The sequence below is a fragment of the Lissotriton helveticus genome, chromosome 7 (genome assembly GCF_964261635.1).
Source record: "Lissotriton helveticus chromosome 7, aLisHel1.1, whole genome shotgun sequence".
Taxonomy (NCBI): Eukaryota; Metazoa; Chordata; class Amphibia; order Caudata; family Salamandridae; genus Lissotriton; species Lissotriton helveticus.
The window spans coordinates 755,240,705-755,261,541 of NC_136068.1; the positions used below are offsets into that span (position 1 = coordinate 755,240,705).

The 20,837-nt window shown below is 47.1% G+C and overlaps 1 protein-coding gene across 1 annotated transcript in view; it reads left to right on the forward strand.

The window, feature by feature from the left end:
• Positions 1-20,837, forward strand: part of PDLIM4 (PDZ and LIM domain 4) — a 617,535-nt gene that overhangs the window by 576,028 nt on the left and 20,670 nt on the right. The gene's annotated exons all lie outside the window — the stretch shown is intronic.

Sequence of the window (20,837 nt, forward strand, 5' to 3'; positions counted from 1 at the left end):
CCCCCTTCTGTGGGACCTCTCTGTAAGCAAACAGAAGGCAGGGTAAAAGGATGTCCCATCTTCGCCTAAGCTTTTCAGGTAACCCTTTTATCATCCCTTTGAGGGTCTTGTTGAATCTTTCAACAAGCCCATTGCATTGTGGGTAATAGGGTGTGGTGAATTTGTAATTGACAACACATTCCTTCCACATAGCAGTCAAGTATCCTGACATGAAGTTTGCACCTCTGTCAGAGATAACCTCCTTAGGGAACCCCACTCTGGAGAAAACTCCAACCAGGGCTCTAGCCACAACAGGAGCTGTAGTGGTTCTAAGGGGAATAGCTTCTGGGTACCTGGTGGCATGATCCACTACCACCAGTATAAATCTGTGCCCAGATGCTGTTGGGGGGTCCATTGGTCCAACAATGTCAATCCCCACCCTTTCAAAGGGAACCCCCACCACAGGTAGTGGTATAAGGGGGGCCTTTGTTATGCCACCTGATTTGCCACTGGCTTGGCAGGTGATACATGAACGACAAAAGTTCTTAGTGTCCTCAGACATATGAGGCCAGTGAAAGTGTGGGGCAAGCCTGTCCCAAGTCTTGTTCTGGCCTAAGTGACCTGCAAGGGGAATTTCATGGGCTAAGGTGAGAAGGAAACCTCTAAGAGACAAGGGGATGACCAGCCTCCTGGTAGCACCAGCCTTGGGGTCTCTTGCCTCAGAGTATAGGAGTCCATCGTCCCAATATACCTTATGGGCACCTGTAGCATTCCCTGCAGCCTCAGCAGCAGCCTGCTGTCTGAGGGGTTCAAGAGAGGAACAGTCTAACTGTGCCTGCCTCAAGTCTGCCCTGGAAGGGCCCCCTGTCCCAAGAAACTCAACCTGTTCAGGCTCAAGCTCTCCTAGGACAGTTCCTTCTGGGGTCTTGGGGTCAGTCTCCTGAGAGAGCTGATCCTCTACCTGAGGCAGGGGGGAAGGGTCAACCTTACCCCTACTGCTCTTTCTCTTGGTTAGTGTCTGGTCCATTGTTCCAGGATCCAGCACTAGTTCAGCTGGGCATTTCTTGGCCTGTGACCTAGTCACAGCAAGGACATGTGCTGATAAACCTAACATGTCCACATGAGTCCTATACTCCACATCTGACCATAAGGAGGATTCCAAATCATTGCCCAAAAGACAGTCCACTGGGAGGTCTGAACTAACAACAACCCTTTTGAGGCCATTTACACCTCCCCAGGAGAAGTTAACAAGTGCCATACTATGGGAGGTAGTGGCATTGCTAGCATTGGTCACCAGGTAGTCTGATCCCAGTATTACCTGGTCAGGGTCCACAAAGTTTGGTGTCACCATGGTGACACTGGCACAAGTGTCCCTGTAGGCCTGAGCCATTTTTCCATTAATCAAAGGCGTCTGCCTGTACTTGCCCAGAGTACTGGGACTTATTGTAGGGGTCATATCCATGTCCCCAGTACAAACAAGAACAGCATGAGTAGGTGTTCTGACTAAGTCAGAGCCCGCCTCAGTCCCCAGGGTTAACCCCACTATAGCCTTAGGAGGATTACTACCACTACTAACTGAACTAGGGGGTGCAGGTGCCTTAGGGGCAGTAGTGGTAGGAGTTGGGCCTTTCTTGGTGCACTCACTAAACCAGTGAGTATTACTTTTACAGTATTGGCACCATGGTTTCTTCTGACCATTATTCTTCTTCTTTTGGGAATTCTGGGAATTCTGGGACCCACCCTCTTTAGATTGTTGGGGCCCTGTTGAAGACTTCTGGTCATTTTGCTTATTCTCATTACCCTTGGAATCTGCTTTCTTTTGGCCACCACCCTGGTTCTGGGTCTGCTGCTTGACCCTTGTCCTGACCCATCTGTCTGCCTTCTTTCCCAATTCTTGGGGAGAGGTCAGATCTGAGTCAATAAGGTGCTGATGCAACAACTGATTTTGACAATTAATTAAGATTTGTTCTCTCATAATTAGATTATACAATCCTGTGTAATCAGTAACTTTACTTCCCAGTAACCAGCCTTCAAAAGCCTTATTGGCACAATCAACAAAGTCAGCCCAATCCTGAGACTGAGTTTTCTGGGTGTCTCTGAACAGCAACCTGTACTGTTCAGTGGTTAAGCCAAACCCATCAATCAGTGTATTCTTCAGGACTTGGTAATTGTTAGCATCCTCAGCTCTAGTAGTGAGGAGCTTATCTCTACCTTTGCCTTCAAAGGAGAGCCACAATATAGCTGCCCACTGACTCTGGGGGATGCACTGGACAGTGCAGGCCCTCTCCAAAGCAGTCATCCATTTGTGGATGTCATCCCCTTGTTTAAAGGGGGGCACTATTTTACTCAGGTGTCTAGTATCAAAACTCCTGTCTTCATCCTTAGGGATATTGCTGCCACCAGTGGGGACTACCCCACTCAACTGTTGCTCTCTAGCAAAGGCAAGCTTCTCCTTGGCAAGGGCAAGTTCTTCCCTCTCAATCCTCAGATTAGCTTGTTTCATTCTTGCTTCATGTTCTCTTCTCTGAGGGGAAGTCATTCTCCTCTGGGGAGAAGTCTTTCTCCTCTGAGAAGAGGCATGAGAGTGCACAGATCTATTGGAGTCCCTAGAAGGAGACCTATCTCTTCTAACTCCAAAGTTAGGCCTGCTTAGTGTCAGTACTGGGGGTCCCCCAGATCCTTCCCTATGTCGGTCTAAGTTGGCCCTAGTAAGTCTGCTGACTAGCTCAGGACCTTTGTCTGCCTCATCCCCAGAGACTTCCTCTTCTTCCTCCTCCTCTTCTACATCTTCTGTTTCAGGGAGATCTGGATCACCAAGGGTACCTTCTAAGGGGGGCATGCTCCCATCTGTATGAGAAGCTTTTCTAGCATCATAAGTCTCTAAGAGACCTAACAGAAAAGGAGTGGTAGGGTTAGAACCCTGTTTCAATTTCCTGGAGGTACACAATTGTCTCATCTCCTGGAAACTGAGAGCTGCATATCTGGAAAGGACCTGTGGAGGGTCACTAGCCACAAGGGGAGTCTCTGAAGACTCTCCATGGGTAGACATGCTTCTAGTGTGGTGTAAGTGATGCACCTACCTACACTATGGGTTTACCTACTGATCCCTTGCTAAGAGTTGTAGTCAGGGTGTGCTAAGCCCTGTTACCCTACAGCAGCTGGTTCAGTAGAACTCAGAGTAGTCTAAGTTAAGTTATATGTACCTTGGTACTTATGTGATCTTTCAAATGATATTCTTAGGATACGTGTGTGGTAAAAACAACAGCAAGCTCAAATCCCACCGCTGCTCACCAATGTGAGAAGTTGGCCTGATATATAGTGCTCACTATTCTAGTGATCACTCTGTATCATTCCAAACAACCCTTATTGATGATTGGTTGTAAGTCACCCTTATTAGACCAGCTATCCTAGTAGCGTGGACAAGAGCAGTCTTTAGGCTAAACTCTAGAGGGCGTGTTAAGCCAGCTGTTTTACCATCACATATACCCCTTGAACACCAAGTGAAAGGACACCACACAAGTTGTTATAAAAATAAAGGATATTTATTAATAACAAGTCTACCCTGAACTCTTTATGAGTCAGGCAGCTAAGCACAATACAAAACTCTTACGAAAATACTACAAGTTGCACAATTTACACAAATGCCCGAGGGGCACGAAAAACCATATACTCTAAAAGTGGAATGCGAAATACTAGCAGGTAAGCAACACGATCCAGAGGCTTCAGGACCGCTAGGACTACCTTACTGAACCCTCAGGTTAGGAGCAGGAGGCCTAGGGAACCCGGGTGCAGAGTGGGAACTCTTACGCGGGATGCGGGATGCCGGACAAAGTCTATGGATGCTAGCAGTTCTTAAAGTTACTGATTCCGGACGAATCCGACTAGGTAGACTAAAAACGAAAAAGGATCTGGACACTAGGATAGTGAACCTGTGCTGGAGCACCGAAATGCTCGAGTTACCTAGCCCAGGGGCTGCGGCTGCATAGGGTTCAAAAGACGTCGGGAATCCTCGTTGTAGTCTATGGAGCCTGAAAGAAGATGTTGCTGGCAGGCGACCAGTGAAGAAGTTCGGTGTGATCCAAGGCTGGATCAGTGAAGGAGACGACCTGAAAGCAGAGGGGACTTAGTTTTTAATCACTAGCCAGTGATTGTGTGGGCACCAGGATGGCACCGGATGAAGTCACCGCGATCAGGTGAGTGGGCGACGCTGGACTCTGCAGTCACACAGGCCAAGAGGCGTTGTCGGCGTCCAGGCTGGAGGTGCGAGCTGTCCCACGATGGTGTCTGCTGTTGGCGATGCTGGATCCAAGATTGGAGCAACAAACCTTGGCAAAGACAAGCCCACGCGGTGGAGTCAAAATGGCGTCTTTTAGTGGACCAGGAGGGTCCAGGATACTTCTTGTTGTACAAGGAGAAAGGGCCAGTCTAGGGGACCTAGGCCAGCGGTGAAAACGTCATGGTACGTCGTCAGGAGGGTCACTAGCCAACGGGCAAGTGACCGGACAACGTGGCAAGCAGCAAAGAAGCAGAAGGGCCCCACGCAGGTTTCGTGGATGCTGGGGGGCTGGACTTCGGTGCTGGAGCTGCTTAGGGTTGGGGCTTCTCAAACCCCAGTGCACTAACTCGAGGGTCCCTCGGAGGTCGTGCTGGTTAAGCGTCGTGCAGGTCTTGAAGGTAGCCGGTCCCACGGGTCTTGTCACACCCACGAATCTCAGCTGGGCTGATGATGCAGGTAGAGGTCAGAGATGGCGGGAAAACCGGGTCTCGTCGAGCTGGTCAGTCTTGATCCGGAGGATGGACGTGCAGCAGACCGCAAGCGCTTAGATGGTGCCTGCTGGTGCAGGGTGGCTACTCCTTAGCCACAAGGGAGAGTCTTCAGAGAGTGACAAGAGTTCCTTTCGTGGAAAGTAGTTCAAGTTTCAAGATGATCTAATTTGGGAAGGGGGCCTGCTCCTACCTTTATCCTAAGAAAAGGGGCTGGCACGCGACTAGGTCCTGCCCATGGGTGGGACCAGGAGGGGGGTGGTTACACCCCTCTCCTTTGTCCGGTCTCTCCCCAGCTCAGGGGCTGGGGTGCCCCTGGAATTGGTTTGAGCCGGCATATGCACAGTGAGCACCGGGGTGCCATTTGCAGTCACCTTCCTTTCAGCACTGCCTACCTGGGATACACAAAATCCTGTCTGGGATGGTGCTGGCACCACCCCTGACAGGAAACCCTTTGTCCAAGCCTCCCTCGCTGGAAGTACTCCCAGCAGCAGGAGGGCAGACTTGTGTCTCGGTGGCAGCATCCATTTTGTGGAGCTGAGGCTGTGTTCGACTTTAACCGGGGTTCACAGTTACATACATGTCGTGCCCCTCTAGAAGGGTAAAATGCTAACCCCGTCGCCAGAATTGGCGAGGGGTTAGTATTCCAATTCGTATGACACCTTACTCGGCATGTTTTGATAATGCTATGCCAAAGTTAGCATTTAACCGCGAGGATTATAATGCACCTAAGAGTATATGGTATAGCGTTATCATGGAACAGCTATTAGGACTTGGTTCCGCAAGCTGCAAACTAGCTCAGCTCATGCCAGAGCACCATCTCACATAATTCCAAGCACTCTGCCTTCAGGATTGATAAAGCCTGCCATAGGAGTGACTGATAGGAATATATGTGTCCATTTTAGGTTTAGATATAGGGAACTATATCTAAAGCAAAGGGTGATTACACCACCTTGCCCCAGCTGTCGTGCAGCCAGTTGTGTCTGTTTAGATGGCCAGCCAGGGGTGGCATAATACATGCTTCAGCCCCTGGTAGGCCCTGGGTACACCTATGCCCTGGATACCTAAGGTATACTGTACAGGGACTGATAAGGTGGCCCAGTACCAATTGGTAAATGCACCTAGGGTACATGATTGTAATGTAGAGAGAGAACAGCTAGGCTGTGGGTCTGATTAGCAGGCCCACAGCCAGGGAAAGTCGTAAATCAGTGAAGCAAAAAGCAAAAATCTGGGGTGGCCATGGGATTGCAGACCCCACTCTCCTACACCCTGCAGCATATGTTCCAAGCGGGAACCCTTAGCGCCACGTCTACTAGCCATCCTCTTTTGCCTTGCAACAGGTAAAACCACCTACACTTGTGCCAACCCTATGAGCACAATGTATTCCTGCACCCACCAGGACCTGACCTGGCTTTTACCTGTGCCAAGTTGGAGGTACACAGACTGGCCATAAGCACCATGCAACTGTGACCGCGGAACACACCAGCTAACCTGAGTGGTGGTTGAGCGTACTCTAGCCTGGGGGCCCAACAGGAGCAGTGAAATGCAGGCCTGCCTGTGTCCCCAGATTGCGTTGTCCACCGCGTCGGTCCCCGCAGTCTTTGCAACCGTGCCGCCCTCACTGAAGTTCTACGATGAAAAGACGATTAGCAACAAAACAAGTATGTCGTTCAAATGCAATGCGAACAACCTCCAAGCTGGGTAACCACGAAATGGGCAAGCGTTACACTACAACACGATTACTCCCCTTCCCTTTGAAGACACTAGCTTACCCACAACCGTGTTTATTAAAACAATGTCCTTTTGTTGCCACACTCACTCTAAAATGTTCCCCACAGAGTAAAATACGCAAAGCTGACCTGTGTATACCCCTCAAGGTATGTAAAAAATTAGAAGGCTGCTGATATTTCACATGTGGTCTCCCATCCAAGTACTAGCCAGGCCCGACCCTGCTTTGCTTTGCTTAATCAAGCGTTTCACATGCGGTCTCCCATCCAAGTACTAACCATGGCCTGCTTCACTTCCTAGATATCGCGTTTCACCTGCACAAATCCTCACTCGGGATTTAACCCAGCCGCCCCAATGCCTGTCGCATGCACACTCGAACCCCCCTATGCCCTTTAAATACTCGCATGCTCTTATGCAGTCAGTTCAAACAAATACTAGATCGCTAAAAGGTGAGGAAGCGCTCAGCACATTGAGTACTTCTCGTTGATTAAAAACAATCAGAGCATCACCCCTGCTTTAAACAAATGCCCAAAAAACTGGTGTGCGCGCAGCTGCAGTTCAGGCTGGATCTGAACCCGTGCAGCGACCTCAGCCCGTACACACTGCCCAATCGAGATCCCCGTACCTCATTATCGATCAAACCTTCGCCCTTCCCCCGACGCTGATCAGCGGTCTGCTCCCGCTCCTGATGTCAGTCGCATCTGCAGCCTCAGCCCGAGTGATACAAAGCACAAGAGGGGCCGGCGGGAGAGGCCCGGGGAATGCCGACACCGCCGGTGTAGTATCGCCGATGCCGGAGCTCTGTTGAAGGTATCCAGACCCTGTTCGCGCGGTCCACCTGGAGTAATACAAAAAACAAAATTATTTGGGGCCTAGCGGAGGCTGAGGCAAGGGGCAAGCCTGGGGAGCGCGGGAACAAGAGGACACCTCCCGCTCTCCCCCGGCCTTTTAACCCCTCCGGGGCAGACCAGTTGCAACTGTTCCCCCCCCGTGGCTCCCCCCCTTTGACCCGGAAGCAATTATATTGCCTCCGGGTCAACCAGAGAGCCAGCACCAATTGGTGGTGGGGCAAGCCCACCGTCATCAAGACGCGGCAGGGGCACGCCGCACCACTGATAGAGATCAGGGGAAGGAGGTGGCCGGCGCCCCGCCATACGTGCGGGGGCCGAGCGCCCCCCCCTTTCCTGGAAACATTGTCGGGGAAAGAGTCCCCAGACATCCTATGACTCAAAGGGTAATCATTTTCAAAATATTCATAGATTAGAGCGAAAAGTTGCAGTGATTAGCGTTATCCACATGTAAAGCATTCCCATTTTCTTTTGCCTGCCGAAATAATAGAATTGGAAACGATTGCTCTTCAAAGGGATGCCACCAGCCCCCTAATTTAATCATCATAATTAGGTTGTGCCTCGCTGTACTGCAACCACACTGCGCGGCTGCCCCAGTGAATCAAGGGGCAAGTTATGTGTTATCTATTTTTTTTATTCTTAAGGATTTGTATACCGAGCACCATTCCACCAAGGGCATCAGAGCACTGAAGAAGGAAGTCCAAGAAGACGGGAGCAATAGAGTAACTCATATAATGGTGGACATTACAGCACAATTGTGACAGTCAATTGTGTTGTAATGTCAATCACAGTTGTGATAGTCAAAAGCCACCAGTGTGGTCACCTTGATAAACCAAAACATAGAAAAGGTGAAGGGATGGAGGTTACTAGATGAGTATTGAACCAATACCTAGTTAGGATGTTACTGATGGCATGGAGGCAGGCTATTCAGTGACTGATCGGAAACTATGGACCACTGGAGTTTCCGTGGGTGGAAGGTACAAGCACTGTACATAGCAACAAAGGAAGGAGGCCGAGGCTTGAGCTACGGACCCGGAAAGTATACTTCACGGGAGTGGCAAAGTCAACCTATGGGATTGTAAACAAGGTGAGGGCCTGAACGTTCAAACTTAAAATGTTGTCTCTCGGCCTTATGCTGTGGTCGTTAGCTTCTTGGAGGAGAAGGCAAGTAACAAGAGTAAATAGACTGCTACCCAGGTACCATGACAACGACGGAGGGTGCTGTAACTGCACTTCCTCTAATACATTCTTTTTTGACTGCAGGCATTTACTACTTTATATCTACAAAAGAAACCGAATCTGCGTAACGCCGACAATGAAATCTAATTTTGGTAAGTTGGTCCCTCTATGAACTTCAGGGCATTTTTACCTACCAACAGCTAATTACAGCTTCCTTTCAAGTGTGGGTGTGCGAGGCTTTCCTAGAGTGAATAGGTGAGTCTGACACGGTTATGGGAGGAATCTCTGGGCTCTCTAACACTTGGCTTTTGTTTTTTTATGCTCAATTCATTGAAGCTTTGAAGAGTGTTTCGGTCTTGGGCCACTCCAAAAAGGAACAAGCATTGGAAATGCAATAGGTCTCGGATTTATTTGAGTTAGAGCTAAAGGCATTGTAAATGGCAATGTCTTTTAGCAATGTGTTATGGAGTGTATGCATGTGGTGTGTAGTGGAATTATGTGGGTTGGATTGGAATTGTAGCAATGGTGGAATGCTGCACTTTAGATGAATAAGTTTAAAAGTAAATTGCACCATACTGCGATTGCTACAATAGTTAATTGTGGATGCGTTTACAATTGATGTGTGGACTGATGGCTGGTGGTGTGTGTGCCTGTAGAAATTGTGCACTGATGGCTGGTGGTGTGTGTGCCTGGTGGAAGCGTGCACTGCTGGCTGGTGGTGTGTGTGCCTGGTGAAAGCGTGCACTGACGGGTGGTGTTGTGTGTGCATGGTGAAAGTGTGCACTGATGGCTGGTGGTGTGTGTGTGTTTGGTGAAAGCGTGCACTGACGTCTGGTGGTGTGTGCCTGGTGGAAGCCTGCACTGACAACTGGTGGTGTTTGCGCCTGGTGAAAGCGTGCACTGACAGCTGGTGGTGTTTGTGCCCGGTGAAAGCGTGCACTGACGGCTGGTGGTGTTTGTGCCCGGTGAAAGCATGCACTGACGGCTGGTGGTGTGTGTGTGTGGTTGTGTGTGTGATTGCGTGTGTGGTGGTGAGTGTGTAATGGTGAGTGTGTGGTGGTGAGTGTGTGGTGGTGAGAGTGTGGTGTGAGTGTGTGTGTGTGTGTGGTGTGTGTGGGTGTGTGTGATCTTATGTGTGTGGTCTTATGTGTGTGTGTGTGTGTGGTGGACTTAGTTCGAGTTTTCGTACCCTGCACACTCACACACTGCCCCTACACACTCACACACTGCTCACCCTACACACTCACACAATGTTCACCCTGCACACTCACACACTGCTCACCCTGCACACTCACTCACTGTCCACCCAGCACACTAACACAATGTTCACCCTGCACACTCACACACTGCTCACTCTACACACACACACTGCTCACCCTACACACTCTCATACTGCTCACCCTACGCACTCACACACTGCTCACCCTACACACTCACACACTGCTCACCCTACAAACTCACATAATGTTCACCCTGCACACTCACACACTGCTCACCCTACACACTCACACAATGTTCAACCTGCACGCTCACACACACAGTGTAAGCGCACAAGCATACACTGCTCTCTCTGGAACACTCACACTGCTGAGTCACTCTCACTCATGCAGTCACTCTCACTCATGCAGTCACTCTCACTCATGCAGTCACACTCACTCATGCAGTCACACTCACTCTGCAGTCACTCGCACTCATGCAGTCACTCTCACTCATGCAGTCACTCTCACTCATGCAGTCACACTCACTCATGCAGTCACACTCACTCTGCAGTCACACTCACTCTGCAGTCACACTCACTCATGCTGTCACTCTCACTCTGCTGTCACTCTCACTCTGCTGTCACTCTGCAGTCACTCTCACTCTGCTGTCACTCTGCAGCCACTCTCACTCTGCTGTCACTCTGCAGTCACTCTTACTCTGCTATCACTCTCACTCTGCTGTCACTCTCACTCTGCTGTCACTCTCACTCTGCACATGATCATGACAGATATCACACAAACTCCTGTAGTTGCACTCATGGGCTACACGGCAGACATACCCTCGGCATGCCAAAGATTCACGGCACTGAGCCTTTTATTAGCTAAGCGGAGGGTGGGGTGCAGAATGCAGGTGGGACGGAGGGAGGGCGCCCAAATGTGAAGTTTGGATCGGAGATCTCCTCCTATGGCAAGAACAGATATTGATATATGCAGAACTACTGCCCACAGGTCGAGGCCAAGAGATATTAGGACCCACTGCACGCATGCCGGTTTACAAATCCAGAGGCGACTAGTGATACTATGAAGCTCCTCACCTCCAGCGATTAGATCGAGACGAAACTCGGAACATATACACGCTCCTGGAAACTTGGGGCTAGAGGGTAGTAGGAGAAGACACCCCTGGACGACATCACTATTGCAGCACGTATTTTGTTCTATAAAAATCAAAACCTATACCCAGAGGGCTTGTAGAGCAGCTCAGTACTGAAGTACGATATACAATAAAACAAGTGGCAAGCAATTCTAAAAACTCAAACTGACCTTTGATGAAAGTCAGGACGCAGCGGGGTTAGGATCAGCTAGTTACATCGCGGCTATATGCTGGATTGCCGGAGAAAATCGCCTTGGCCCCCCCCCCCCCTGAGTTCTCGGAGCAAAACATGGAGGCGGGGCTGTGCTGAGCTTCGTTGCTGGAAGACGTGCGGGGAATTGCTGGTACGCTGCTTGCCTTCCGATTTATGAGACCCGCTGGCTCTTGCACCGAGAGAGCGGACCCCGTTGCAGACTGAGGAGGTGCTGCAAGACGTTCCTGTCGGCTGTGGGACCCGCAGCCGGAGAGACGACTGTGACGCTGCGGTGGATCGCCTAGAAGTAGGAGGGCACTGGAGTCCTTGTCTGGTGACGTGGAGGCGGCGGGCATCTGTGGCGGTAAGATTAGGAGCCCCGGGGCTGGCAAAGTTACTGGCGAGGTGGCGGGAGCAGCATACTGCAGCACCGCCTGAAAACCTGTGGACTGGCGTGTGTGCGCGGGCCTTAATATCGGCCGGCTGGGCTGAGGAGACACCCTGGGGAGAGTGAAGGCGGGGCGGTGCTGCGGCGAGGCGGCAGATGAGCCGCAGGAAGGTGCGCTGGCCCCATTGCTTGAGAGGAGGACGGATACCAGGGGCACCATATTACAGATAGCAGGAGAAGCAGAGGAGTGCAACAGCGACTGGCCTGCTCTCCCACGAAAAGGTGTGCGCCCTCTAAATAAAAATAATAAAACCCTCAATGGTGAAAATGAAAGCGGGCGTGCAGTTAAAAGGCGGTCGGTATCCAGCAATCTGGCTCCGACTTTCCGGTTTGGCCGGCAATGCTTTCGGGTCGCCGCAGGCAGCGCGGCGGCCCGCCCTGCACGGGGAAGGGAGGCAGCTTTCGAGGAGGACAGCACTGGCCGCGAGCGCGTTCTCGTGCGCGTGACCTTAACAGATCGCCGCGCGCGGCCAGTGCTGTCCTCCTGGAAAGCAGACACGGTAACTATAGGCCTTGCGTCACGAGCAAATCACTTAATCTCACCGTGCCTAACAAAACAAGGAAGCTGCGCGCTGAGCGCTGCAGAATTGTGAACGCGCCCGGCCATCTGTATTCACTAACGGAGGCACCCTGACAGCTCCTAATTATAATTTATGTACTTCTTTGCGCGAGCACGCACGAAATATGCCCAAAATGGCGGAACAAAACTACATTTACCCTATCACTTCAAGCCTATTAAAACGAAATCACAAGGAAGACGAATCACTGACCAGATGACAGAAAACGCTAAGGAATGTGTGGAATTTCTCTCTCCAAGGCCCTAGGAGATACTTCTTTTTTTCTCCTTTAACATTAGTTCTCGAAACTCCTCCCAGTTTCACTGGGAAGGAGTCCGAGCCCTAAAAATAAGCATCTTATGTTAACAGACAGTAGACAGCCTGTCTGAGACTAGACCGCGGCACACCAAGAGAATAACAAAAGGGCCAAGAAACAGGGGAGAGAGCGGCAGGGGGCGCAAAAGAAACAAAGAGAAAGAATCTGTGAGGAGGGAGAGTGCAGAGATAAAACAGACTGCCCATGGGCAGGTAAATATAGAAAGGCATTTAGGAGCTGGAGAAAATGAAGGGATAGAGTGAGCACCGGTCTGCAGGTTGCAATGCTCACACTGGACTCGGGTTAATTGTCAGCAGCAAAAAATAAATGACAACCACTTTGGCTGCCTGTAAAATAATATTCATTATAATATGCAAAATACATTTGTAGGTAGAAGTCAAATAAAGCGCTAATCGTTTTGGCGACATGGCTGAATCAATGTGGGATAATTAGAAGCTAATTAGCAAAGAGCTATTCAGAACAAGCTTTGGCATAGCCAATATGTCTCGCCTTTGGGGCCTTATAAGTATTTAGTTATGCAGCACAACATCCTTCCTGCAACAACATCAACTGTAGCATGGCTAAACACTTAGAAGGTCCCAAAGGAGAGACCTATTGGCTATGCCAATGCTTGTTACTTTGGCACTTGTGCTACAGTCTGTTTCATCAAATATGCTCTGTTGCTCTCCTCAAAGAGCAGCTAACACTATATATCAGATTTTTCACTTTCTGCAAATTATGTTTATGCCACGCTGTTCAAAGGTTAACTTGGACCTTGGTTATATTAATTGCAGGTGTGTGTGTGTGTGTGTGTGTGTGTGTGTGTTCGAGATCAAGTGTGTATTTGTGTGAGTTTGTACAAGCTTGTGTGTGAGGAAAGGCAAGTACATATGTAGGTGTGAGGGGAGAAAGAGTTGGTTTTGTGACTTTAAAGGTGCTTCTGTGTGCGTGTATCCCTGTGTTTTTGAAGAAGAGCATAGCATAAATGAGGGTGATGGACTGGCTGCACGAGTGTTTGTTTGTGCATGTTTTGTATGTGTGGTCCTGTAGGTATGCGAGGAAGATGGAGTAAGATAGAGTAAGTGTGATTGTGTTAGTTTGTATAAGGGTGTGCGCTCTTGTGATTGTGGGAGCCAGAGTGACTTGTATGTGTGCCATAATGAGTGTGTGGTGGTGTGAATATGTTCTTCGGCTAATGTCCATCCACCCACAAAGCTAAATTACAGTTGAGTAGGAGGCTGCAGTAGAGCATTTCTTTCTTCACAGTAGATAGTTTTACATTTCATATAGGTCTTTATAGGTCTTGAAATTCTCTTCAAGTCCCGCACTTATTTACTTTTAATTCAGCTTTACTATCGTCCTTACAAAGTGCGATCCCACACCAAACGTGCGTGTTAACAGGGTTCATCATTTGATCTTACCTCGTTCCATGATATTGGTCTGTCACGAATATAATCTAGAGTATTACACAAAAACTCACAAATGTTCGTGTTGACGCATTTCATACTGACTTACATAGGTGCAAACACGCACCCACCGGAGCACTCTGAAACGCACATTCCACAAAGACAAACACACACACTCATTCACAGGTGTACAGGGGGCTTTCATGATAAAGGTGCTCATATGCAACATGTCAGACCCTGAGAAGTGCATATGGAAGCGTCTGTGTTTCTGTCCCTGCAGGATAGTGTGTCAGGTGCCAAGGCTTTAATTGCTTGAGTCAAGTGGTGTTTTCTCTTCTGCTCATTACATAACAATCTGTCAAATGGACAGATCTGGATCAATGCACTACTCCGGCTGGTTGATTTGGGCACATTTCTCTCTTTCAGGCCACCATTTTAAGGGGGACTGTAATAGTAAAATGCCTCACATATTAGTAGAGACGAGAGTCTGGCCACATTTATATGGGTATTACACATACAAACACCGTGTGGTGGGTAGTAACCATGTGATGGGCTGTGCCAACATTGCAGAGTTCCACCTGGTTTTGGGAAGTTTCCTGAGAACTGCAGGTTTTCACCAACTGCAGCAGCTTTTCATGATTAGGATCCAGGTCTCACTTGGGAAACCCAAAAGGTCTTGCTTTAATATGCTGCCACGTTCTAACGCTGATATATAAACATGCTGCCTCGCATGGGTTTGCTCATTAAAGACCGACCTAATGGCTTTGTCAATGCTTGATATGTTTGTAAGCCGTTTGCTAAGAATTCTTTCTTAAGAGTGAGACCTATTTTAATGATGTTTTGCCAAAATATTATTTGTGTTTGTGAGAAATGCTCCATGAAAGGCGAAAATTTTACTTCGCTGGCATTTCTTTACAGCACCATGTTTTGCGGATTTAAAATTCCGAGATCTCGCTGGGGTTTCATATCAGACACAACAGCTTTAATGTGGAGAGTGTGCAGGTCAGGAACCTGCAGAAGGTATTTCTTTAAGGGGTGTTGGCTATGCTGGATCGCTGAAGCCATGTATTTAAAATTTTTAAGAAACTGCATACCAAAGAGCGAGTGCACTCTCAAACCTCTAGTTTAAAATATGTTTGGCAGTTTGGGGGCAAAGGTGATGTTCCAAATGGCTGTGATAAGGCAACAAATGTATCTGTTTCAAATGTTTTTATTTTATTCATGAGGGTTTTGATTTCAATTAGTCCGCGCAGTCATGGCGTATGGGCAGTGGTGCGCGCGAAAGCACTTAATGAGCCATGACGGCTCGTAACTGTAAAAATAAAAAAAGCGAGACGCGTGGCCGCGAGATGCGCTCTGTGGCGGGAGGGGGAGCAGTTGTGTGCGCAGAAAAGGAAAACCATAAAGCAGAGCCAGGGCGCTGAAAGGTTGCGGCTGCGCACGTGCACGCACGCGTGAACGCAAGCGCTAGGCCGTGTGGCAGCACTTTTAAAAGCCCCAACTAAATGTCCCGCATAGCAGAGCATGCGCTAGCTCAGGCGAGACCTAAAAATGGAATTGGTGGTGATGAGGAGCAGAGACATTTTTATTTGAAAGATTTTGGAAATACACCAAGTAGCAGTCTACGCAAATCTATTTCACTGTGGCAACTAATTCGCTCTGGGTCCATTGAGATTTCCGCTCATGTAATTTACTCTTTGAAAATCTTGCCGGTGGGTGGCAGGATTTGAAGCTATGCATTGCATTCAAAAAGCTGTGAAGCAATTGTGCATCTAACGTAAAGGCATCCAGCCACCCCCATGTCAGAGGTTTCGGCATAGTTGAACATTTGTAGCACTGGAAGCTCTGCAATATTTCCATAATTGTGCAGCTGAAATTGAGAGAAAAAATATCCACAAATGTAGATTTTCCTGTACGAAAAGTCAGCTGAAGTATTAAACGATGAAAGAATTCTCTCTCAAAATATTTTTAACAAGAGATTCCTCCTGCAAGAAAGATTTGCAGGTTTACAGTAGGCCTGGGCGGAGTTCGCATAGTTCCGCGTGACAAAAAAACTCCACTGTGCTACACGGAGTTCCGCGAGCAGCGGAGTGCGCTATAGTCATGCCGCTTATTGGGATTTTGTGCGCCTGGTGTTTGTCCTGCGTTGTGAAATCATTGTGAACTGCACCATGAGCAGCACAAGAGACACAGCTTCATTTCTGCTGCTGAAGTAGATTTGTCTACTTGAGCTTCAGCTTTCTCAACACAAACGGAAGGTTTCTCAAATCGGGTGGTCGCGACCTGCTGCGACCAATCGCATTGAGACATCCGACCACCCGCGTTCAGAAATCTTTCCAGGAGGTTAATTTTCCTCACTTACGATTGCCAACTAGACCTTGGCGAGGAAAAAAAACTCTTGCCGGAAGGTGAATTTTTCTCGCTTGACAACATGAGCTTGAGCAGAGCAGAGTTTTTGGGAATTCTGCAGAATGCGGAAAACTCTGCTAACTCAGCGAAGAGAGGAGATTCAGCACCCATGGTTAGTTAGCATAAGTTTACAGCCTATGCAAAAGGCAACATTAGTAAACTTTGTTTAACTTTGGAGGTGAAATTTGAATTTTGGTGAACGCTAACAATCCATGCATAATGACATATTAGGACTAACATTTGTAACTCATGTAAGAATTCAACGAGCCTAAGTATTTCTCACTCTCATTTTATTTTTAAACTGTGGCAAATTGTACAATGGGGCTTGTGTGATTGGGCACATTGCTGATGGCCAAGATGGCATATTGGCCTTTACATGAATATATACTATCCTGGATTCTCACTGGCTGTGACAAGTACTATAATATCCCGACTAAATCCACTCATCCATATTTCACGTTACATGCTGTTCGGGAAGTTGAGATCTATAAATCTGATAAAGAAATAAAGATCCCGCAAGCTACATAGTCTGCAGAAAACTTTACTTTATCAGAGCCCTGAATGCCGCTAGATACAAGGGGCCTCATTTATGAGGCCGTGTGTCACTTTTACGCCGCCAGTGCGTCACTTTTTGTGACGCACCAGCAGCGTAAAAAATGTGCCTTGTTGCACCATATTTACAAAGTGACGCATCTAGGTAGATGCGTCACTTTGTAAACCCCTGCACTACATTATACCTACGCCAGGTATAATGTATGTAGGGGGGTCGTTCTGACGCAAGACAGGGTCATAGAAGTGACGCAGTGCAATCTATGAGATTTCACTGCGCCACTTCTAGGACACAAATGCGTTACTTTCTTAGGCCTGTCTCACAGCAGGCGTAAGACTGACTCAGAACCTTTCACATGGGGCTTGCCCCATGTGAAAGGACACATTGCTGGAGTTGCGTCACTTTTGTGACACACTCCAACAATGCGTCACTTTTGCGCCATACAGATACGTCAGAAATAATGACGTATCTGTAACTCCTTGCGTCATGATGCGTCATACTGTAAATATGACGCATCATTGGTCTCGCAAGGAGGGCGCAGTGCAAAGTCACGCTTCGCTGTTTTCACGCAGCGATGCGTCACTTTTCATAAATGAGGCCCAAGGTGATTTTCGCCCTAGTGATGCCAACCCATCCTCAAACGGAAGACCCTGGTCTCTTCACGTATTGTAAATCAAAAGGGCCTCTTTAGTTCAGACTGTCCTCTTCAAGTTATACTTGAATAATTTATAACACATTCATAGGTCTGCTTTGATTAACCCTAAATCCTCATATGCTGGTGTTAATCAACCCGTCCATCCTACTTACTTGTTATTCCTGAATTTTTACTACTGAATTTCTTTGTTGCCTACTGTTTTTTTGATTAAATGTTTTGTAACCTGCCAATGTTTCATTGTATATTCGCTTAATTATAATGAGTCACACATTACGATAGATTAGTATCAGTGTAATAGAATGCTTTAACAAATTATGTGAACCTCAACAGAAAGTTACTTCTGTGTATCACTTAAATAAGTTATACTTTCAACTCTCACTGTACATATACCATCTTTAGGTAATATGGGATTTAATGTATTCTTAGACTTGCTGGTAGGTTTCCTAATTGTTTCTAAAAATGAACAGCAAACTTAAAATTCAATAGGCAACATATTACTCCAACGACGTATCAAGAAAGACAACCCATCTTGGTCACAATTCTGCGGAGAAAGATTTTGCATAAAAAAAATTAGTAATCAAGTACCATGTGAGGAAATGTGTCAAATCCAGTGAAAAGCCTAATGTAAGAGATCCTGAAAGTGAGACAGTCATGTTGACTTATGCGGACGCATGTCATCTTGCAAAAAAAGTCAATGGTTTTCCTCTCCAAACCTGTGGTTCCTTCACCCCATTTAGAGATGGGGGAGCTGCAAGGTTCCTGACAGAGGAGCGCCAGCTGGCTCCACCACGAAAAAACATTGACCCGTCAGTCATTCCACAACATGGCGGCTAGGTTAAGATGATACTCACACAACCCTATTTAGTCTAGGGTGTTTGTCACTGAATTTCCTTGCCCAATTTCATGCAGGGCATGCCACATAGATAGGGTTCTCAAAATGTGGATGGCAGTCCACCACCAGGGAACGAAGGCCAGAGCCTCCCATTACATGGACTGCGGTCTTACTGATCTCTTGAGACCTTAAGCCTGAACCCATAACTTAACGATGAGAGTTACACCTTATGAATCACAGCACAAAATGTGATGAAGTACAGTGCTAAGCATATACTGATGCTTCATTCAACCTATGCACCATAATTGAGTGTTGAGTTACAGTGTCGGCCATTTTATAAAAAGATGGATGAGTTATAATGGGCAGTCCTGTTTGAATTAAGATTCAGTCTTAGAAACAAGCATGGTATGCAGTAAAAGACAACATGTATGTTCTCGTTTAGCTTTGAAGTAAGTCACACTGCTAGGATTTATTAGTCCTTGGCGTTTTGTGATGGTGACTGAGGTTGAAACTCCTGCCTCACTCAGTTTCAGGCTTGTCTCTGTAGGGAGAAAACCAATTTACTGAAGCTGGAAACTCTCCAAACGTTTTCAAACCAAAGTCTCTATTTGCCCACATCAATGATTTTAAATCTTTGAGATGCAAATTGGCTTTTGTTCATGGCTATTGTTTTGGTAAATGTTCTTTAGCCTGGACTGGATAGGTTGCGAAGTATAGGCAATCCTTTATTATTAAGTCATGATCTAGATAAAAGTGATTTAAAAATGTATCACCATAAAAGTTTGTTAAGTAAAAAACATTACAGAGGTTATTCAGATGAACTTAATTCGACCACAGTATTTATTTATGAAGCAGGTCCTGATATGAGCAGCTCCCTTCGAGGGTGATGGTCGATGAGTATACGTGAGATTTCTGATGTGAACTTAGAACGGGGAGAACTTTGGAAGGGGTTCAAAAAGGCGCTCAAAAGGGCTCTGTCCGTTTTTGGAGAGGAGTAGCCCTCGTATTTCTGATTTGGGAATTGGAGCAGAGCTTTGTTTAGGCGTGCCTTCAGTTTTCAATTGAAAGCAGCCAGGTTTAGTTGGTTTCCATCATCCAGGCAAAACGAGTCCCAAAGTAGTCCTCCATCACCCGGATAGATCCGCCATCAGGACTCTTGTGTTGAGCCTGGCATGTGCAATCAGGTTTCCAACTCTTCTCTACCCAAATATCTGAATAACATATCCACTACTCAAATGACTTTATATTTTACTATACTAATTTTCAACACTAATCCTTTTTATGGGTTCCAGAGTGGCGTGCTACTCGCCAGAAAAGCGCTTCAACACCCATCAGGAGTAACAAGGGCTATATGAATGCAAACCTTTCTTCCCCTTTTATCCCTCCGCTATCCTTCTCACTCCAAATAACTGACTAATATCCACCACTGAAATTACTTCATATTTCACCATATTAATTCACCACTAATCCTTTATGGGCTTCCTCAATAGCGTGAGTCAACAAGCCCTATATAAATACATACATTTTTCCTCCTCTATCCTGCTGCTATCATTCCAAAACCAAATAACTGACTAACCTATCCACCACTTAAAATGTACTTGCATGTTTCACTATACTAATTCAACACTAATCCTCTTTGGGTCCCGGAGTAACGTGCTACTCGGCAAAAAAGCGCTTCGACGCCTCGTCAGGGGTAGTAAGCGCTATAAAAATGCAATTACAATACAATACGATATCATAAATGGGCTTAGACTCGTACTCCAGTCCTGACACAAACATTAAGATAGACTACTGAAGTAAAAGACACTGCTTGCTATGTACAATGGAGATATGAAATACATATTTAAATCTAATGTGGTTCTGATGTAAAACAGCCCCTCATGCATATAATGGGAGTAGTGAGGATACACTCAAAGCTAATAGAAAATCAATGATATTAAAATGCTACTGTACACCACTAAACAACAAATTATGTCTCTGCCACTGAATAATGTAATCTTCTGTTTTGACATTTGCCAATTTGTACTTGCTGATGAAAGAATTCCCAGCCTAGGTTTATGGAGATATCCAATATATGAACATCAATCACATCTCGTTTCCTATCAGACGTGGGATTTCTTTACATTTTAAATTCCGCAGTAAATCTGATGTTCATCTTCAGCATCATTTTGCTTTTTTTCTGCTGAGGCGCCAACCCCCAATAGCAGCTTGCGCTGCCAGAAGGTTCAGTGAATAGGTACAGCTCAGCAGGTGCCCTGCAGGTTTTTGGACTTGCATTTCAAGATGGCGTCTTCCCTTCTTGCGCTAGTCAATGCACTTATGTCATGGCAATGTAGAATAGTGAGGAGGTCACCCCTTCTCAAGTACCCGCGCACATTGTTCCAGCATCACATCCCCCGTAGTGCCAGCAGCAGGCATGAGGATGCGGCTGGCCTGCTTTTCTGGACTGATGCTTGCATTTAAAACATTTTTGTTTCAAAAATAGATGCACATGGGGAGCAACTACCCATGCGCCAGCAAGTTAAAAAATATTAATACATTTGAAAGCAGCAAAGAAGAGCACAGTGCTGCTCCAAATATATGCAACAGACCCATAGATCCCGAAGTCACGAGTTTTTTATTAT